We start from the raw sequence: 21,672 nt of genomic DNA on the forward strand, positions 1-21,672 counted from the left end.
AGTCTCAGTACTGCTGCAGTCGGTGCCAGAGAATCTGACTGAGCCCAATCAGAACATGAGTGACACCTCTGTTATTATCCCAAGAGAAATGAATATTCAGATTTTTCTCATTTATCTCATCACATTTTGAATGGATTAATATGCTCAGTACACTTGAAGCGATACATTAAATAGGTTTGGTGTACGTTTCAACATCCTTCAACTTTTTCTGTTTAACTAACTGAGTTAAACGTGTGCCAGTGGATGCTGTAATCCTAAATGTGTACTTTTTGTTTAGTGTACTAGGGAAAAAGTGTGACAAGTCAGTTGCTGCCTTGGAAAGACATGAATAAATGAGCTTGAGTATTGTTCTGTGTTCAGACTTAGGTATTCCTGGAGCTGGCTCACTAGAGCTGAAAATTGCTTGTGCCCAGTGGGAAGCGGAGAGGGCCAACCTCAGCCTTTTTCCCACAACTTCTGTCCTCACTTTGCCTTTTGTGGTGGACTCCCAGCTGGGCAGGTGACCACAGAGTAAACCCAAATAACACTGAAGTAAAAGAAAAATAGTTGTATTTTTCCTTAAATTACAACAACTTCTTTACCTTTTGTCACAATCTAAATGATCACTTACACACATCACCAGCTGAGTATAAGACAGACAACAGGTGTTCACTTTCAGCTGATGCAGCATTCAAGCATAAGAAACATTGTTTTCAATTGTGGCAGCTGTGTACTTGTACGTACTCCGATGCATTCGACTGCCTTCCTAGTGTCCAGATTCCAAGTTTCCATCTCTGAGCGCTGATCCCAGGCAAAGCCCTGGGTACTTGCCCCCCTGCTTTCGATGATTACATGCATTTTCATTGCTGGCCCTTTCCATAAAAGCGTGCAGGGTTAGGCTTTCGTTTACTTGCTGTTTGCACAGGAGCATGACTGGAATGCAAAATCAATCATTGCTGCGGTCTAGCTGGTCCACACAGGGTGCAGATCCATTCAGTGCACCTCTCAGTGGCATTACAGTTCACTGATATGAACAAATTTGAAAAGAAAAAAACTTCACTTGCGCATCTTGAGTTGAAAAAAAAAAAAAAAGCATAGGTGTCCATTTTCTGACAAATCAACAAAATCATAATATCTGCCGGTAAAAACTGGTTCACATTAGAGATGGCTGGAATTCACAAAAGAGATGTCTTTTATTTCACTGCAACTATCTCTAGACTTTCTCTAGACTCCACTGTGAGGTTAAGTTCCTTCTTCGGTAAATATTGACTCATTTTATCCTGTGTGTGCGTAAGCTCCTCTCCAGCAGGGCTGTCATTCAGACAGGGATACTGACAAAGACCGGAGATACACACAGACCCAGAAATGCATACAAATATATGAAAAAAAAAATGTTTAGCAGGAAATGAAAACTGTTCCGATAACCATCGAACCAACACAGCAGCTCAGTGTTCTGATGAAACCCGGCCACCCAACGATCCAGATCTGGAGCTCGAGTATAATTACAAATTTGCATTCATTTCCTTGAGCTCTTTCCACTGTCTCAGGGGTATCAGACTGAGTTATGGATCCTGACAGACGCCTGTAGAGAGTCAGTGTAAATATTTGTGTTGTGACTGATCAGAGGCACTTATCCATTCATTTTCAGTCATTTATTGGGTATCGGCCTGTGATGCAAAAGGGCTAAACAAAACCAGGCTGGGTGTTGGTTCCCTCAGCCACAAACTTGAACTCTGGGTAATCTGGGGATGTTCCCTTGTCCAGAAATGATAGCAAATGCTGTGTAATATCTTGCAGGATGTGGACCTGGGAGTGAACCCAGGGGGGTACCTTCACAGGGAATCATCCAGTTCAGAACAACTGGCTTCTTTGAACTTAAAAGAGCAGTAGTCCTGAGACCCCAGATGCCCCCAGAAGGAAGCTCCAGTTTAATCCCATCTGTCCCTACCAGGATGCTACAACCCCTGCTAAGGGATGGAAAACACATCACCAGGGGAACTGAAAGTCCAACCTCCTGCTAACAGAGACAGTCCAGTGCATTGCCTGCATCTTCTGGTCCATCCTGTCCCTAAAGCCGGTTCAAAGGGCCCCTAAACAAACACGAAACATCATAGAAATGGGGGAAGGTACACTGTTTAAATGCAGGAAATGTTGTTGTTTGCTCAAAACATGATACAAGGAGTTGTATAGGAGTTGAGCTAACATTAAAACCCAGCTCACTTTCTCACATTTGTACACCTGGCTAGTCACCATCTAGCGAGGTATGGCATGTCAGGCTCTTGTTTTTGCAAAAGATTTCCACTCTCCAATGTCAGAAAGGTGTAGGGGGAGGTGGTATCCACAGCTGTTCAGTAACAAGGGTTTCTGAAGAGGAACTCAAGGAGACCCCGTCGTGAACTTTTCCAGTTCGAGGAGCAAGTTATAAACAGACTATCCTGGTCCAAACTGCTTTAATCTCAACTGCACAACCGTCTGTGCTGAAGGACGAGGACATGTCACAGAAAAACATCTGCAAAAACGAGACATGAAATCCATAGGTGAGCACTGTCCGCTCTTTGAAATGCTGTCCGTGACAGTCACAACTAATTGGCAACCGCTGACAGCCAAGGTGGAGTCTGAACCCCGCAGAGAACGGACATATCCATCACCAAGAACACGTACATGGGTCCCACTGCAGTTATACAAGAACCAGAAGGCTCATGGCAGTGGTTCATGTGTCATTCTCTGCTCACCAAATGGATCTTAGTTCTGAGCATCTTGAACCTTTGCTATTGCCTGTCATCTGTGGCGCTGAGGTATTATTTCCAGAGCATGTCGTGTGTGTAGAGTTTGAGCCCAACTGCAACCAGGGGATTTCCCCGGTTCCCCTGCTCTGTGTATTCCAATTAAAGCTGAAAAAGGGGATCTTGGAATCACTCCCAATATTGATCCTCACCTGGGACCCATTTGTCTCCGGAGACCCTTACAGGAGCTTTCACTCCCTAACAACGTAACTCACAGGGTCACGCTGGTCCACAACCTTCTCCAACACCATCTCGATGAAATATCACGACAGTGCCCTCTCGTTAAAAGTTAGACGACAGGATTCTGAATGAGAGAATGTCATTATAGTGAAAATCTCATTTGCAGATGTGACAAAGCCTCTCAAACCTGAACCTCTCTTGCAAGTGCTCATGTTAAGTGGACAAGAAAGAGACATTAAGGGAGAGTTAACGAGCTGAAAATGGCATTCAAGCTGCAGCAAAAAACAAGCTGTTATAATGTTCAGTCATCTACTCGGAGATTCCCCAGAGAGCCTGTAGGTGGCCATGTGTCACTGCGCACCAAGGGCAGGGGGGGAAGACATCAGAATGTACACAGAAGATTTCCCATGTCTTTGTGAGAGCACATATTATGATTAAAAACACGACGAGGGGAGGGTGTGTGAATGCAGATCTTGTCCAGACCCATCTCCAGTTTCAGCCCATCATGTGGTCAACCAAATTAATCCAAGCGACTGCTCCACTCTCTTTAATGTCGGCTGATGAATTGTCTCGAGTCTTGACAGCAGCGCGGACTCACAATTCTTTCACCGTGACCTTTAGATGCCACTTCATAGAAATGATATTCATGCTGATTTACCGCAAATTATCTCGAGCATTGCAGGAATGTCACTTTAAGGTGCCCTCTATCCAGCTTCTCCTCCAACCTCCCTCCCCACCCCTACCCCACACACCTCCACACACCTCTTCAGAGAACGCTCCGAGATCAGTCTATTGATATTCCAGCTACTTTGCGATGGCAGCCTCGGCACCATCTGTGAAAAATGACGGTGTCACACACGACCTCTGCCGTTTCTGCCAGGCAGCCCTGCCAGCAACTTCGATTCAAAAAAAAAGTAACCTGCCCACATTAAGCCGGAGAATCCTTTAGACATGCGCATTTTTGAAGCGTGTTTTAACCTGCTGAGCGTGGATTAAAAAGCCAATAGAGAGGCCAACTCATCTTGAACAGGTCAATGGAAAGATCGGTTCTAACCAGAGTTGACAGTTCAGAAGCCACTCTGAGTGGAATATATCACAAGCCTTTTGGGATGCAAAAAAAAAAGAAAAAGAAAGAAAACACTGGAGCTCAGCCAGTAATGAATGAACAATGTCCTCAAGCAAGCTGGGAAGGTAAAGGGGGGACGAGTCAATTTTCTGCTGTCACACCGAGAGGCTCTGCAGCAGCTACGAGTTGACAAACGCTGTCACGCTACCTACTCAGTCTTACTATTTCGCCTCTCACTTCGCATTAAACATTTTATTTCACACAAAGTGAAAAACCGTGCACCGTGTATACTCCGCTGATTTGGCTTTAATTAGCAGATTTCCATATTTCTAATCATAATTGCTTCTCAAGAGTAGAGCTGTGAGCTGCTACCCCACCTCGTACAATTTCATTAGTCTGACTTCTCAATGGGGATTTGTTTTTTTTATAGTTTAAGTAACATCAGATGTGTTTCCAGTATCAGCACAAATATTCGCCATTAACAGCCTCCTCGATCTAAAAATACCTTCGTCATTATCTTACAGCGAAAAAAATCATGTCAGGAAACACACCACAGCTTGTAATACAATGCCTCTTGTTTATTTTTCCTCGTGGAAGTCGTCCCAGGTGTCTGATAGCTGATACATGGCACATAGTTTTCACTGGGCACCAAGGACGCCCTGCAACAAGCTATAATCAACACGCAGACATATTAACCAACATCTGGCAGGCGAGTCATTTCTCTGGTGAAATACCTCAGGATGCTGCCAGCTCGCAACTGCCTGCTCAAATGTGCGAGGCCAAAGCCGCAGAAATAATAATGTAATAATGTACAGAACAATGTACAGCCATCTCCGTGCATTATTCTCTCCACGCTGTGCACGCAGAAATCCTTCGAGCTTGAATAAGTGTATTGACATTTCCATTTCTTCTCCCATAAAAATATGCCCACTTTTGATTATCTAATCTGTGTCTCATGTGGGCAAAAATAGAACATCGGCGATTGTTCTTGCACAATGCAGTGCATGTCTTTCTCCACGGCTCATCTTCGAAAGACCTGCTGCTTTGGAAGCTGATTCAGATAAGCGAGAGGAGCCACCGCTAAGCTTTGTTTGGCCAGGAACACTCATGTAAAACATCATGTGAGGCACAATCAATCCTTATCTCACTGCTATAGCTAAGAGCACCTCTCAAGTTATGAACACCCCCCCTGTCATGAGAATGACAATATAGCCTGTTCCCTTTTCTATATTGCCTCTGGGACCCCCCCTGCTGTCCGTGCTACTTCATACTATGCATGGTAATGAGCTGGCCTGCTAGTCTCTCCTGGTAGTTACTGGCTCATTACGGATTTCATATAGAGCATAGACATGGATGCACTCCATACAGAGTCTCTACAGTTATGTATTAGCTCGGTAATCGTCTCATGCAGGTGAGGCACAGCTGGGCTCATGCTGCACTGAGGCTTGCTTTCACAGACTTGGTTCAACTGAACCCTGCTCTTAGCTGCTACTGCTGAACAAGTGTGGAGTGTCACATTTCCTCGTATTGTGGTTCAAAGGAAAGGAATGGGTAGGTGTTAGAGCGAATACTTCAGTCTTGAGCTGTTGAAGAGTTTGAGAAAGCACAACTATGAGGGAAAAATGAACGATGAGGCAGCATTGCTGCAAACAAACAGAAAGGCCATTTCTTATTAACCCTCATTTTATGTTGCTGTCACAGTTTTTATTTACTGTGGGTTTATTTTTGACAGCAATATAAAGTCCTCCACTTCTATGGAAACAACACAACCACAGAAATTAGAAGGACTCAAAAACTTTATTTGTGCATCATGTTATGATGCCTAAAACATCCATCCATCATCTATACACCGCTTAATCCTCACTAGGGTCATGGGGGGCTGGAGCCTATCCCGGCCAACTCAGGGCGAAGGCAGGGGACACCCTGGACAGGTCACCAGTCTACATTTAGAGACAGACAACCAAGCACACTCACATTCACACCTACGACCAATTAATTAATTAATTAATCACCAATTAACCTCAACATGTTTCTGGACTGTGTGGGAGGAAGCCAGAGAACCCGGAGAGAACCCACGCTGCACGGGGAGAACATGCAAACTCCACACAGAAAGATCCCGGTGCCCCCACCGGGACATGAACCGGCAACCTTCTTGCTGCGAGGCAACAGTGCTAACCAACTGCGCCCTGCCTAAATCATAAAAATAGAAAAAAATAAAGTTGAATTTCCTTTTAATATTTTACAAAAATGTGAAACATCTGGACCACAGGTGCAGCTACTGCCTGTAGTTCAACCACAAGTCACAGACAAGTCCAGTGACTATGATTGTGCAGAACAACACATTTTCCTTTTTTTTCTGACTAAATCTTGTTAAATTGATTATTTTGGGAACATTTTTAAATTAGACATGTCTTCTTAACCTTAACACTGGTAAATCCAACATCCTCATCACTGGTGCCGATTCCCTCTACAGTGAAAGATTTCCATCTTTCATTTGATAACTCCTCCTTGTCACCCTCAGCCCACTGCTGAAACCTCTGCGTCATTTAACACTAAACTGCCCTTCACCCAACACATTAATTCTGTCATAAAAACAGCCTTCCATCATCTAAAAAACATCGCCCGCCTCCTCCCCACAGCAGAAACCCTCATTCACGCCTTCATTACATCACATAGCATCCTTTTTGGTACCACCACCAGCATCCTCAATAGATCCAAAATTCTGCCGCCCGCCTCCTCACCCACACCAGTTCCCGAGACCACATCTTCCCCTGTCCTTCAAAACCATCACTGGCTTCCCATCCCATACTGCATTACATTTAAAATCCTTCTACTCACCCATAAAGCGCTCCATAACCAGGCCCCCTCTCACCTCAAAGATACGCTCCACCCCTACATGTACCCTCCGCTCTGCTAATGCCAACCTCTCAATCGTTCCCAGGACCAAGCACTGAACCTGGGGAGATTCTCTGTCGCTGCCCCCACCCTCTGGAACTCTCTCCCACAACACATCCGTGACACCACAGACCCAGTAATTTTCAAATCCAAACTAAAAACTCAGCTGTTTCGCTCTGCTTTTCTCACTTCAACCTTTATCTTGATACCTTGTGTTGTTTTTATCTGCTTGCTTGTATTTCTGCATAGTCTACTTTTGTATTAGTTGCTTTTGTTGTTCTTTTATCCTGTAAAGCGTCTTTGAGTTTTTGAAAAGCGCTATATGAATAATTAGAATTATTATAAAGTGACTTTGCCAAAATATCATAAGCTTATATTCAGTTATTTTTCTTGATAGAACTGCAGGTCACACATGATTTCAGAAGTCATACAACATCACTCTCTGTTTTTGCTGTTCCTGGGTTTGATAAAAGATTTAATTTGGGCATAAAAAAAGAATAAGAAAAAGACAACATGTACCTTTAAACCCACAGGCAGCTTTTGGGGTTCAGAGGGTTCGTGTGTTGCAATGTTGCATCTGAGTAATGATAGAGTTTAGCCAGCAGGTTTAGGCCACAATTGCAATATTATTTCTCAGTAATGAGTAGTTTAAAGGAGTGCAATTTCCAAAACAGTAATCATATTGCAGCTGTTAATCCCAGTAATGCTGCTTTACTGTGCTGCCAGAACACCCAGACAGACCACCTCTCCCAGGTGACATGTGCGGCAGGTTTTGTCGACTTTCAATAGCCGGAGACGTTATTTTGAGTGTGGAAGAGTCAAAGACAAAAAGAACGTTGCCTTCCACAACCATAAAATAGTTTCAACCTGAAGCATCTGATATATCAGCACAAAAACTCACCAAAGCAAACAAATAAAAAACAGTGGACAGGGAGGTGACACATGCTCTCTGGTTAAAAAGCAGAAACTGGATTTCAGATGAGGACATGGTGGTGGAGGGACAGATCTAAAGCTTGTTAGTAGGTGTACTGTGGAGGAGATGGTTCTCCATTCCACGGTTAAGGCCACATCATTTCAATGTGTTTGAGAAAATTTCACCAGAGAGCAAAGTCAGGCTGCCATAGAGACATATTGAAGCTACCTCGAAAAAAAAAGAGATGCAGTTTGATTTGAAGGCCATACTCAGAGAGGTAGACACCGTTCTCACTACAGCTGGACAGCTAGGAGTACTATGAATGGTAATATAATGAGAAACATGCTAATTATTTTCGAAACAAAGCTTTAACTAACACACATCCTGAGTGAGCTCTCAGATTTTGTACAGTCAGTGGTTCTATTGGCGCCACAGGCTCTCGTTGCTGACCGACTTTATGACCAGACATTTTCACTCGGGCCGATGAGCAATTAGAACTAACTCTTTGACTAAAGTGTGCTTAGCATAAAGACCACAAGCCTGTTAATGTCATTCTCAATGCGACACTCTGAAAAGGTTGAACTTCTACGTACTCACAGGCTGTCAAGCACGTAGTTAGCATTCAACATTTTAGGCCCAGTTAAGAAAAGTCATGGGATGGTCCACATAACGAGGTGTTGGGTCTTGAGAGAAATTGAATTTACATTTTTCTTCTTGTTAAAAATGGAAATGAATTGTTCCGACCTGCTTTTTTTTTAGTCTTTTCGAACTAAATTTAATAATTTAATATGTAGAAACAGGGCTGCAAGGTGGCTCTATGGGTAGCATCATAGCTAGAAGATCCCCGGTTCGTGTCCTAGGTAGGACGTCCGGGATCTTCCTGCGTGGAGTTTGCATGTTCTCCCCATGCAGCGTGGATTCTCTCTGGGTTCTCCTGTTTCAACAGGTTGGATACTTTGCAGTGTCCCTTGATGCTTACTGGAGGTTTGTTCTCATGTTGGTCATGACTTGGACCAATCCAGCTTTTCACCTTGACTCCAACTCAACTGGACTCCATCTTGGGAGTTGACGCTTCCTAATTCGAAACGACTACATTTCTCACGCACACACAAATCCCGAGTGTTACACAACCCAAAGTCCTCCCAACATTTTCATCTCAAGTGGAGAATGGAAACTTCTGCCAATTTCCCCCCCCCGAGCATGATGGTGCTCTTTTTCGCTCACACCCTGAATCAGCAGGCCTTGTCTGAGCACTCCTAATCGCTCCGCCGGCATCACTGTCACCCTGCTACTGTCCTGTCCTCATTCCCCTGCATGTGTCCTGCCTGTGATGTATCACACTGGCACCGTCCCTCGATAGAAAGCCGTGGTGCTCATTAAGATAGAGAAAGATAGCAAAAATGGAAAAAAGGCGGGGAAGGCGAAGGGAACGAGATAAAGCGTGTGCCTGTTGGATTTGTTCCACTTCATTGTTTCTGTATTTCACTGCCCAACCCCCTTTACTTTGTCTTTCTCCTGTGATTCAGAGTTTAATAGTTACAATAATAAAACAGCAGCACTCTGTTGCCCTTGGACAGGTTGTTCTATTTACAGAAGCAAGTCTCGTTTTCTCACATAACAGCGAGGCAGAAAATTATTCACCTTATGATGTACATTAACCCGGAGCAGCAGCTGGTGTAGGTAATGTGACACTTATATAAAAGTCGAGTCTCCTGCGTTCTTCAAATGCAGCATCCAATCCAAAAAGCAGGAGACTATGACAAACTGTCTATTTCAGTGGCGCGTTGAGGGACCCGCGGTCCAAGAAACTACTGATGTATGAAGCCTCTCTGTGGTTGTTCCCTTGCAGAGGGATCTGTCTCACGCTTGTAAAGAGGCAACTTCGGTTCTGCGTTAGATAAGACGGGGAATGCAATGTGCCAGAGCCGGTCACAAGTGGCCATCAGCATCCTTGGCAGTAATCTGTGCTCTGAAGCCTCGTGGTGTCGCTGAAAATAAAGCTGACAGATGCTAATCCATGGAAGGCAACCTTGATCCGAATAACAGATGCGGCAAAACTCAAAAGCGCTCAAACCTGACCGCCTGTCAAGCTGTGCCGTTGCAGACAGGCAATTTCGACAGGTTCCACTTTCCCGATTTGATTACCATGTCACTGCTTCTCATTTATCTGCGGATGGAAAGAGATTAGTAGTGGACTGATGCGATACCTGTTTTTTTTTTCCCCGTCTTGTATTTCACCTCTCAGGAGGGGGTCCGATGCCTGAAATCGCACAAACTCTTAAAGAGGCCACTTCCTGGCTTCCTTCAGCTGTAAAATTACAATTAGCTACATTCCCTACATTTCTCAGCCATCGCCATCCATTATTGTGTATTAAATATGCCTGCTTCACCGTAAACCCTCCCCCTATTTGCATAGCCTTGAGAGGGCATCCCGCCTGGAATAACCATTCATAATGGCGGCTGCTTAGCTAAATGATGTTTGCGAAGTTTAAAAAGATAAATAACGATCACAGGGTTTAATTTTCTGAAAACAAGACCCCATAGGAAGAGCTGCTGGCGCGCTGTCAGAGGCGTTTTGATTTCGCCGAGCGAGAATGCACGAAGCATTCTGAAAGACGAGAAGCATGCTCCTGCATCATGTTTGATTTAAAAAGGCCTCCGTCTTTCCGTTAGGTCTCGACACGGGATTGATCGCGCTGACAAGCTCCGTTTTCAGCAAATGCAGGGAGGAGCAGCACAAAATGGCAAAATTGCGTGTCACCTGCTAAATGTATTGTGTAATTTCTGTCCGTCTAATAAAGCAATCACCTGAAAGCAATGGACAGAACGTATGTTAAGACAGTGATGCGCACCCAAACAAAGACACAGTTGTGAAATTACTGTGGAAGAAATTGCTTTGCCGAGGATGTTGTGAAGGCAAGAGGTGTCAGCTATGTAATTAGCCCTTCTTACTCTGTCCTCCCCTTACTTTTAGTATCTCATTCCCTTGTGCTCTGACTGACAGCTTTATATTACAGGGAATGCATGCCACTGGACTTGTGTGCTCAGAAAAAAAAAAAAACTGTCTCTCCACAATTAAAATGTGGCTAATTGGTGTTTCACTTTTGCTGGAGCAACAACAGTGCACCTAACCGAACATCTCATCAAAACATTGTGCCGAGAGCCAATCAAACAGGAAACACTCATTAGCGGACCTGACACCGATGATGGCTATTTTGCTGACATTAGTGCATGACAAGGAATTCAGCTCAGGGAAACTCGCTGTCATTCCTGATTTTGTTCATTAGTAAATTTCGATGTCATGTCGCCCGTAGCCAAGATCCATTGAAAAGGTCAATCTATGACCCATTTTCACTGATATGAACATCCTTCATCGACTGTGATATTCCATTTATGGAGCTAATTTAAGGGATGGAACTAAAGACAATAAAAAGGATGCATTATTTAGCTCAACCTCTGCTAGAGCAGCTATGCCTTTGCATTCAGCTTTTGTTTCCAAGTAACTTTGAACATCCAGGGAATGGACATTGAGATAGTGGACTCCTACAAGTACCTGGGTGTTCACCTGAGCAAAAACCTGGACTGGACTGTTAACATTCGGGCTCTGTACAAAAAGGGTCAGAGCAGACTCCACCTGCTGCGCAGACTGAGGTCCTTCGGTGTGCAGGAAGGCCTCCTAAGGACTTTTTATGACTCGGTGGTGGCGTCAGCCATTTTTTATGGTGTGGTCTGCTGGAGCAGCAGCATCACGGCAGCCGAGAGGAAGAGTCTCAACAAGCTGGTGAAGAAGACTCCGTCCTGGGCTGCAGTCTCGATCCTGTGGAAGTGGTAGGTGACAGGAGGATGATGACAAAGCTGTCATCGTACTTGGACAATACCTCCCACCCTCTACATGGGACTGTTAAAGCCCTGGAAAGTTCCATCAGTGCCAGGCTTCTTCATTCACACTGTACTAAAGAGAGGTACCGCAGGTCCTTCCTCCCCTCTGCTGTGAGACTCTACAACCAGCTGTGTTCCCAGTAGACCCACAACGTGCAATATCCCCCAGTTAATATACCACTACCTCTCATTTGCACTACCTCTCAATATGCATGTATGTATATATCTACATTTGCACTGCCTATTATTCTTACTATTATTGTTATTGTTATTATTATTACGACTATTATTATATATTTAATCCCTATCTTTTTATATATAAATATATATACATATATCTTTTCTATATACACCCCATTCAGAAGCCCATTTTTCATATTCTCTTTGTTTGCACTATTTCTTAAATTTATATGTACATTTTTTTTATTTTTTTCTCTCGTATATGTGTATCTCTGTGTTAATGCTGCTACCAACAATGTGAATTTCTCCACTGTGAGATAACTAAAGCATATCTTATCTTTGTTGATGCTTTAGCGTTGCAAAGATTAAAGCTGAAAGACAATCTTGTTAGTCAACAAGAGTTTCTCAAGTAAAAATACGCAACAAGTGGGGTACCTCAAGGAACCTACTTTGGTCCTACTTTATTTTAATCCTATATGATCTACTATTAGGCCTCTGCAATGTCTGCATGTGTATGGATGGCTACTTTCTAGTCACTGAATCACACAAGTTAGTGATTTTGTTCAAATAGAAGAGAACTTGACATCAGAAACAAAGAGGTTTGGTCCAAATGTTAAAGAAAAATGAATCTCCTGGGTTTCAACTTCATGTGTTTATTGCCTCAGTCAAAGCATATCAATAGAAGCAGGAAGCCAACTGGGTCAGACACTAAATATACCTGAAACTGATAACCTTGCTGCACTAGACGGTGACAAAGCACAATGTACACTGCCTTTATTCTGATTAGTGTCTAATGTTGTTGGAACTGGTCAAACCCCAGTATTAGCTGATGTTAATGAGGCACACACACACTAGTGGAACCACAGTCATGATGCCAAAATTCACCCAAATTATATTAATAAGCCGAGTTAATGTGTCAGTCACTGAGTAGCTCGGTGCCTTTAAACTCTTAATGAAATATTGTTTTGGCAGCTCCGCTTTAAAAAAAAGGATTGCGGCACATTACGAGACATAATACACTGTTAATAGGTACTGACAACTTGCTCCACTTTCAGCAACACTAAAACTCATCTCAGTGGTGTGAAAAAGCTCAGCTCAGTCAGTGACAATGAGATATTAGAGCCACAGCTTGTGACTTTTAAGTCAGCAAAGATAAGTCGTTTGCACGCTGCATTGGTCAAGTTCCTCATCTAACTCTTGGGCCTCATTTCTGGCGAGCTGTCTTTACTTGGATGCAGCATTTATATTATTCAGTCTGTGGCTGAGGTGACATCATCTGGCCACAGGCAGTAAATAAACATGCTGGGAATTCAGCCAATCTGAAAAAAAGGTAATTTTTCAGTCTTTTCCATATTTAGCTTTACTGGTCTCCTTTTTTAAAACATTTTTTTATTTTGTAGATTAGCATATAAGCCTTCCATTTATTTTCAGTTTAAGCATGTACACACAGTCACAGATTAATAATATAATCCAAGGTCCTGCATTGTTATACATTTTTAAAATAAAATATGTAAAATTAGCACATCCCTGACTTGATGTCACTCTAGACTGGCATTTCCACTGATGTCAGTGCTGCTCATAATCATAAAAACATAATCGGTATACTTCAAGTTTGCACACTGATAAGTTAATTGCGAAAAACACGGGCTTTGTTTGCAGTGCTCCTATGTTTGTTTGTATTGTTGTTTTGCCTCATTGTGATTCCTCTGATCTTGATTGGGAATGTGCAAGTTAATGAAGCTAGCGAGGACGTATTAAAGGGATTATTTGCCAACTAGAATGGAAATCAACATTGCTTTAATCAGACAACAGGTGAAAATAGACTCTGTTCAAAATGAACCAGGCCTGTGCGGAGTAGTGCTACTGTCGCACAAAACAAGTACGACACGCACACGTATGAACATTTAGAAAGGAACATCTAAACAAATGAGAGGGCTGCATTATGTAGGAACTTCTTAAATTGGTTGCCCTACAGGAAAAACAACTTTGTTAAAAAGAATAATTACTGGAAACTGTGCACATGGTGATTACTCTGATAACATTTTTATTAAGTTGCAGTCGATTCGACTCACTTTTTTTTTTAAAGATGAGAAAAAAAATTCTAAAAAATGAACCCAAGACATCAAGTCAACTAACAGGTTGTTCAATCAGCTGAAAATCTGAAGCAGAGAAAACTTCAGAGAGCAGTTTATATATTTGCCAAGTTAACCAAGTTGGTTGCAAAACTTATGAGTCGTGACAATATGTCCAACGTCATTTCAAACCCACCAAGATTGCCAATTTCACCGAGAAGTTGAACTTGAAATACTTAGTTGTTGAAAAGGATGTTCAAGTCGAACTCCAAGAAGCCTTGTCTTGTTGATTTATATCCATACGCTGATAAAAAAAAAAAAAAAAAAACTTTTTTCCACACTGGCAATGTTCAGTATTTAGTGTCACCTTTAGAGCAAATGGACCTCACTTTAGCTTGAATGTCCTGCTGCTCCTGAACATCAGCAGCTACAGTTACTCTTAGGCTCCTGGCCTGTTAGTGTTTGAAAATTCCAGTTTAGTGTTAACCTCAGGTAGCTAGCCAAGCCCAACAGCTTCTGGACATTTGTTGACAAGTTATTGCTGCAAGAAGTCTTGAGTACAGTAGTTACCAGTTAGACAGCAGGGAGGTGCGCTTGTTTATGTGACCACAATGGGCGGTCAGCAAACACATCCATCTCATTATAAAAAAAAAATTGAGTGTCACTAGATTTCTGCTGTTTAATATATGTCTAGTCAGCGAAATTATTACCAGCTGCACCATGAATCATTAACATCCCTATAACATAACTTCACCTCCGTAATAATCTTTAATTTGACAAGCTTCAGATTGCACTTTGAACTCCTTAACAATATTCAACATTTTGGACTTTTCAGCTCTTTATTATTTTTTTAAGCAGTGAAGATGCTACTGTTTATATGACTCCATGTACAGACTGTGGCCAACCATCCATATTGACTTTAACGTTTTGTCTCTGCCACCACCTGCTCTTATACACTTTCCACATGAAGCAGTTCATCTCGATTGAGCCTAATCATTAAGTTATACAGAGCAAGTCGAGTCTAGTAAATAGACATTGACCAGAGAAACACAGTAAATGAGGCTTCACACTCAGCTATGCGTTCCACAGTGGCCAGTGGTTCATCCATGACACGGACCAATAAATACCTGCATGCACTTCAGCTGCTTTATCCATCTATGTTGTTGTCATTTGGACTGTACTACTCAGCGTGCTTCTAAAGCCAAATATCAGTCTGTTACTATTGGCCCTGATAAATTATGTAAAAGCTAGGACAAGCTGTTCCCAACAGAGCCAACCAAAATTCTTTATAGCAGCAATGGAAAACTTTAATTATGAAGTTAAGGCATGGAGCAGGAGGGACGCTGCATGGGAAATTGATATCACAAACCTCTGCATTAATAATAAATGCTAAAAGGTGCTTTTGTTCTGAGTGATTCCTTTTACAAATGGGATAAAGGCTTTCCCGTTCCCAGCCTAATGGGTTAAACCTGACCTCAAAAATCCAAAGGGAGCCTCTTCAGATTTTCTAAGAGAGACCGAGCTCAGCCTCTGAGTGTTAGAGTGCCTACGCAAGTGTGACAATGACAATGATAAATTCTGAATAATTCCAGTGAGTTCATCCCACATTTATGCTCAAACTTTGTCATGGTCTGTAATTTACAGGGAAGAAGCTCATTTTGATCCCCTTTGTTGTAATTTCTCATTCAGATGACTACCGGTTAGACAAAAAAGGGATAATTGACCGGAGTGAAAGGGCGAGAATATCCTTGTCTCTGGAGAATAGATTCAAATCTGTCTCAGCTCTTCATTATGCTGCAATCATGGTGTCAGTCTGAGGGAAAAAGGTGAGAGCAGAGCAGAAGAAGAAGAAAAAAAAGGTCCACCGTGACAGGGAACATGTGCAGGATTCCACAGCTGTGATGTCGCCTGCACTCGTCTCCATAAGTGCATTAATTCCTAAAAATATCTCCCTTTCAGTATGACTGTTTTCATCTAATTTCCATTTACTGCATGTTCCCCTGTGTTTTGTGTCAATACATTGCATAATCATAATATAGACTACCAATTGGGTGAGTGTTGCAGGCTGTTTCATTCCCAGACTATTCCCAACCGTTTCTTTGTTTGGTTTCAATGATAAAGTTGTTTGCAGCAAAATAAATGATGAAATTCTGGGAAAGTGAGGATCGCACTTGGTGAAAAGTTTGGCAACATTTAAACTTTTGTTTTCTTTAACTTACATGGAATCCCTTACAGTTGATGCATTAATCTTCATGTTTCACAAGTTTAAAATTAAAGAGGAATGCCGTGAAATTAGTCACATAGAAAGTTTTGACCGGATGCTCGTCAAATTTATGGAACCCCAGAAGGGACATGGAGAAAGACGATGGATAGTAGAGGTAACTTTTGCAAGATCTCACAAAAGTGATATCAATCTGATTGGATGTTTTGTGAAAACTGTACCTCTTGCTAAGCACTGCTTGAATGTCTTTATATTTTAGGCCGATTTCAAAATAAAACTCTCATACGGGTGGGTGTCCTCCATTGCCATACTGCCACAAAGACCCAGAAGTGTACCCATAGTGTTCTTCTTCTTCTATTGATTTGGCGGTTGGCATCCAATGCTCAGGTGCATTACCGCCATCTACCTGACTGGAGTCACATATAGTTTTGTGAGATTGTGCAAAAGTTATCGCGAGATCTCAAGAAAGTTTTGCAAAGTCCCGCAAACGATACCTCTTTTTTTTTCCCTCTCCCTTTTTCATTTTTTCTTTTCTCCATGTCCCTTGCGGTGCTCCGTACAAGTTGGCTTTTCCTTTAAAAACAAACCAAAAAAAGCCTCTTAATTTTATAGTCAGTTTTATCCCCTTTCTCTACACCATCCAAACAGCATTGAGGGCTTTTTCTAGCTTATTTTTGGACTAACCTTCACCATTTCTAAAGCCATTTTTCTATCCATTCAATCGAAATGTCAACCCCAGAGCACTGAACTTGTGCACTTAGATTTCTGACCCAGGTTCACAACGCATGAGGCCGGGTCAAGCATATGTTTCTGACCAGCTTGTGGCAGGTGGGTACGGTTTATGGGGCTAAAACAAAACCAGCAACAACAGCTAAAAACAAAAAAAGTCTCTTCGTGGCATGTCATTTCCGCCTGTCTAACTAAACTCTCACAGAAACTGCTCTGCCATGACTGTTCCACATGGCACCGACGCTATTGTGAGCCAGGCCTGCAGGCTTCCTCGCTGTGCAGGATTTATCAACTCTGACCCCACCCACCGCTTCACAGCTGCAGGCACTCAGTCATTAGGTGATCCAATTTGAAGATGAGACCTCAGAAATGCACCAGAGCTCCTCAATCAGGAGTTTATTTTATTAGAAAAAGAAAAAAAAAGGCACACAGCAGAATATATATGCATCTCTTCATGCAGGTATATTAGGTGATGAATCTTTTAATGAAGATACAGAAGAAAATTATGGCGAGTATATGATTTTTTTTGCAACACGAATATTAAAATGGTCCATCATAAACCTACTGATAGGATTAATACTATTTAATGTGCTGAAATCCAGCGCGCTTGATCAAATATTTACCAGCCAGTCGGTTAAACTCGTAGCCGAAAGCTGAATCGCAGAGATTTAAAGATGGACGTCTTCTCAAAGTGGCGCATTTAAGCAGCGAATAAGGTCAGATGAAATGCTAGAGACAACTCTTAGTTATGAATAATTATAGAGAAAAGACACCGTCTATAAATAACTCTTTGACCTTTGACGATAGCCGCAAAAACAAAATTTACAGTCCATTACTTGTACGTACTGGCACAACCCCTCATCAAACCAGGCTCCGAGCTCAGCCTCTTGATATTTTGCTGACATATAACAACAACAGACAGACAGAATCGCAACGTGATTTACAGGGTTCGGTCTGCCTAAAATAGAATCTGATTCGTCAGCTTTCGATTTGCATAAGCGATAATGTAGGCCAAAGAGGAACAGATACCCTCTGTAGTGGCCGGTCGTTTTATATTCATGGCGTCTGCTTAATTAATTAACCCGACAGACAGCACAACACGACCTAAAATGAAACTTCAAAGCGGCGCTCCAGCGGCATGAGAGTCCTCCTTAGTAAAGGCTTGCAAGCAATGGATCGAAAAATTGGTGATGTAGCAAAAACTGACCTCATGTTTAGAGCGAAAAATGGCAGAAAAAGATTGTCGAAAGGCTCGTCTGATGCAAAGTGTCTCTCACTTGATTGAACATTAACCCACATTTTTACTCATTGTGGGCTCGTTTTTCACTGCAACATAAAGTCCTTCACCTCTAATATTTTCCTATTTACATTTTTAACTTATTTCCATACTTGTTTTTTATTTAGTTTGCGTAAACACAACTTGCCGTTAAGCTGAAAAGTCCCTGAATTTTTCCTCACGACTGTTATTTTCAAGAAGCACAGGATATGCTGCTTTTAAGAGAATCCATGTAGTGCCAATTATTTATTTTAAGCAATTTATTTTAGGCGATTTTAGTCGAATATTACAATTATAGGCACAGATTTGGTTCGGTTTTCTGACACAAGTGAGTCAAGGATTAGCAGGTGAAGGACCATGTTGAAAATCTCTATTTTTACAGTTTCTGGCTGGTAAATGGTGTGATTTGGGCATTTTTTCAGAGAAGATAACAAGTCTGTCAAACCCGCTGGCTTGTTTTTGGGATTCAGAAGGTTAAAATGTGAAAAACTTAATAAAAATCGTTCTTGCTGGTGAAACAGTAAAACCACTGCGACTTTTAAAAGCATGAATTGGGTCATTTGGAAGTTTGCCTTCATCATATAGAAATCAACCTTCCATCAAATCCCCCAGAAGAAAATAAACATACATCTTTCTCTAATAAATTACTTCTTGAAGTGAGAAATCTAAATGCTACTTGTCTTTAAATAATTGCTTCTTTGAAATTAAATTACAAGTGGCTCCCTCTAACCTAATTAGATGAAATTCTTACAACTCCAGTCTGATGCAAACAGTATTATGCTTGTGTATTTTCATATTTGTATACATTCTAGCTCATGCAATAGTTTCTTTGTTTGCAAATCTTTAATTCCATGAGTGGAAATGTGTTTCCAGGAGTATGTATACTAGACGTGAAGCTCCTCTGATCTCTGGAGGTAGCTTGTATCACCTAAGTGGATCATCTGATGACGGAGTGCCTGCAGCTGGAGCAGAGGATGGTGGGTGTGGTCATATAAATATAGTCTCCAAGAAGTGTAGGCATCAGCACACACACCACGTGAGATGTGTCTAAAGTGGAAACATTTGTGCTCTTTAGATTCCCTTTTGATAATACAAATGCCAACAGCACTGGGAGAATAGATGGAGAGGAAATTCTATTTTGGGGGGGAAATGACACATTTTCTCCATTCAGTCTAAAAATGGGAGGAGGTTGCAATGAGAAGATGGGAGTTGATATCTTCAGCTAGTTTGGTTATTCTGCTGTGAAACCTGTGCTCAGCAAAGCTCCCCACAGAATGAAGGTAGTCTACCAAAGAAGACATTTAATTTGAGGTGGATAATGGAGGTTTAACGGTCCTTAAAAAAAAAGCCTCCTATGTTGTGTTTGCTTGCTTTAATGCTTTTGATATGTTTGTTTATTCTCTCTCCGTGTCTCTGTGTGATTTCCCTCGGCTCCCCTGTGGTGCAGTGCTAAATGAAGTGAAGTCTACACACACATATACACAAACACACACCCAAAGTGGCACTCTTGTCTCGCAGCAAGCTGGGGGGGCGATATCCATCACTGCAGGTTCCATCTCAGAGGAAATGATTGATTCTGGGTTGGCCTGCATCACATGATAAATTTCACAGCTGAGCTGCATTATTTTGTCGTTTGGATTTTAAAGAGACTGAAGACATGACATCTTTAAAAAAATCTAGCAACCCACAACAGTGCAGGGCTTTCAAATGAGGTAAAGCACTTTGTTGTGGCAAAGTGGAGCTGAATAACCTGAGCCTCTAAGTGTTTATCGGAGCAGAATTTAGAGTTAAACAGACTTGACTAAATTCTGTTGCTTGATTAAGTGTTGGTAGCTAAACACAGTGTCTTTCTTTTGGTTTAGATGTTCTCTCTCTATACACTGTTGCTGGAATAATTTTTGTTTTCAGACACATTCCTCTTTTTATTTCTATTTATACACATCAGTAATCAATTTTGACCAGGTGCAATGATTACATACTGAGTCCCAATTACCAGGTGAAACCAACTCCGACTTTGGGATCTGAGTGAAGAGTGGGACGTCCCACCCATTGACACCATCAACAAGCTGGTGGACAGTATGCCACGATGTCTTTACGCATTGATCCATGTCAGGGGTGGCCAGATTCAATATTAGTGACTGAGTGACATTTGAATGAGTAATATTGGACATTCTGATGCATGAAATCCCCTCAAATGTGTTTCTCGCTATGAATAAATTGCATTGTCACAATCATTCTATGAGAAGAGGTTAAAAAAATATATTCAAATGTTATGGGCAACAGCGTATATACATATTCTGCAGATGATCTCATGCTCCAATAAACCCTTTTAACATAACTGCAGGCCCTCTATAGGATGTCTAAGTGTCTGGGGATCTGGCTGCAGCTGGTGCTTAGTGTTCTGTCCTTTCACTATTAGCAAGGTTAAAGGGCCAGGGCAGTTTGGTTCCAATCCCTGGCATATTAACTCTTCAATGTCATCACTACACCTATCTTCGACAAGATTAATAACTTCATTTCTATAGCACTTTTTTTTCTCACAAGGAAAAAAGAAAGTTATAAAAAATACCCACAGGTAAGAGTAAGCCAGATAAGGTGAGTCTTAAGAGGAGGTTTTAAAGAGGATACTGAGTTTGCCTGCTTAAGCTCTCACAGCAAGGAGTTCCACAAGGGTCCAAACAACAAAGGCTTTAAATGACAAGTTATGAATTTGGAACCACTGGTTGGGCCCTACTAGAGGACCTCATTAGCTGAGCACAGGTGTAATCCTTTCCGAAGATGAGAGGAATATCACAATCTTGGCTAGCTGTCTCAGCTGGGCAGAGTGAGACTGCACCAGTTTGGTCGCTTAACCATCAAAAGACCCGTTAGATTATGATCACTTCAGATTTGGAATCACTTCAATGTAGGACATGCTTGAAAATCCAATTTTTAATTTCAGCAAAGCATGACATAAAATGAGAGCCATCGGTGGTAGCAGGTGTAACGGCCCCTGGTGTTTGTGCCGTCTTGTTTATGTGGTGGACTTGTGACCATTGTATACGGAGATCCCACCTGGCAGACATCAGGGATGATTGCCCTAGAGCTCCAGGCCTGCTCTCAGCCATTGTTCTACCCGCCTCCCGTCCCATCTGATTGGTCCACAACCCAGATCCCTCCTACAAGACCCCCAGCAGTCACCACACCTGATTATAAATCTACAACCAACCTCTCAGTCAGGGCGGCTGGGGTTTAATGTGAGGAGTTCTCCCTGGTGCCTCCTGTGTCAATGTCACTGTGCTTTGTTTGTTAAATTGTAACTTCTATTGGCGGCTGCTAACTTTAAGTTACCCGTGTCTTGGCGAAGACTGTAGCTTCAGTAAGCAGCTGTCCAACTTAGTTTAGTAGTTACTCGTGTTGTGTGTTTTTAGTAGTGTGTATGGGACATACAATTGGCTGTCATCTGCATAGAAATTTACACAATTTATATTTTTTCAAAATTAATAATTCAAGCAATGAT

The 21,672-nt window shown here is 42.0% G+C and overlaps 1 protein-coding gene across 1 annotated transcript in view; it reads right to left on the reverse strand.

Moving 5' to 3' along the window:
• chrm2a (cholinergic receptor, muscarinic 2a) overlaps nucleotides 1-21,672 on the reverse strand; it is an 82,832-nt gene that overhangs the window by 6,313 nt on the left and 54,847 nt on the right. The window lies entirely within an intron of this gene.

Source organism: Stegastes partitus, unplaced genomic scaffold (assembly GCF_000690725.1).
Source record: "Stegastes partitus isolate 25-593 unplaced genomic scaffold, Stegastes_partitus-1.0.2 Scaffold74, whole genome shotgun sequence".
Lineage (NCBI taxonomy): Eukaryota > Metazoa > Chordata > Actinopteri > Pomacentridae > Stegastes > Stegastes partitus.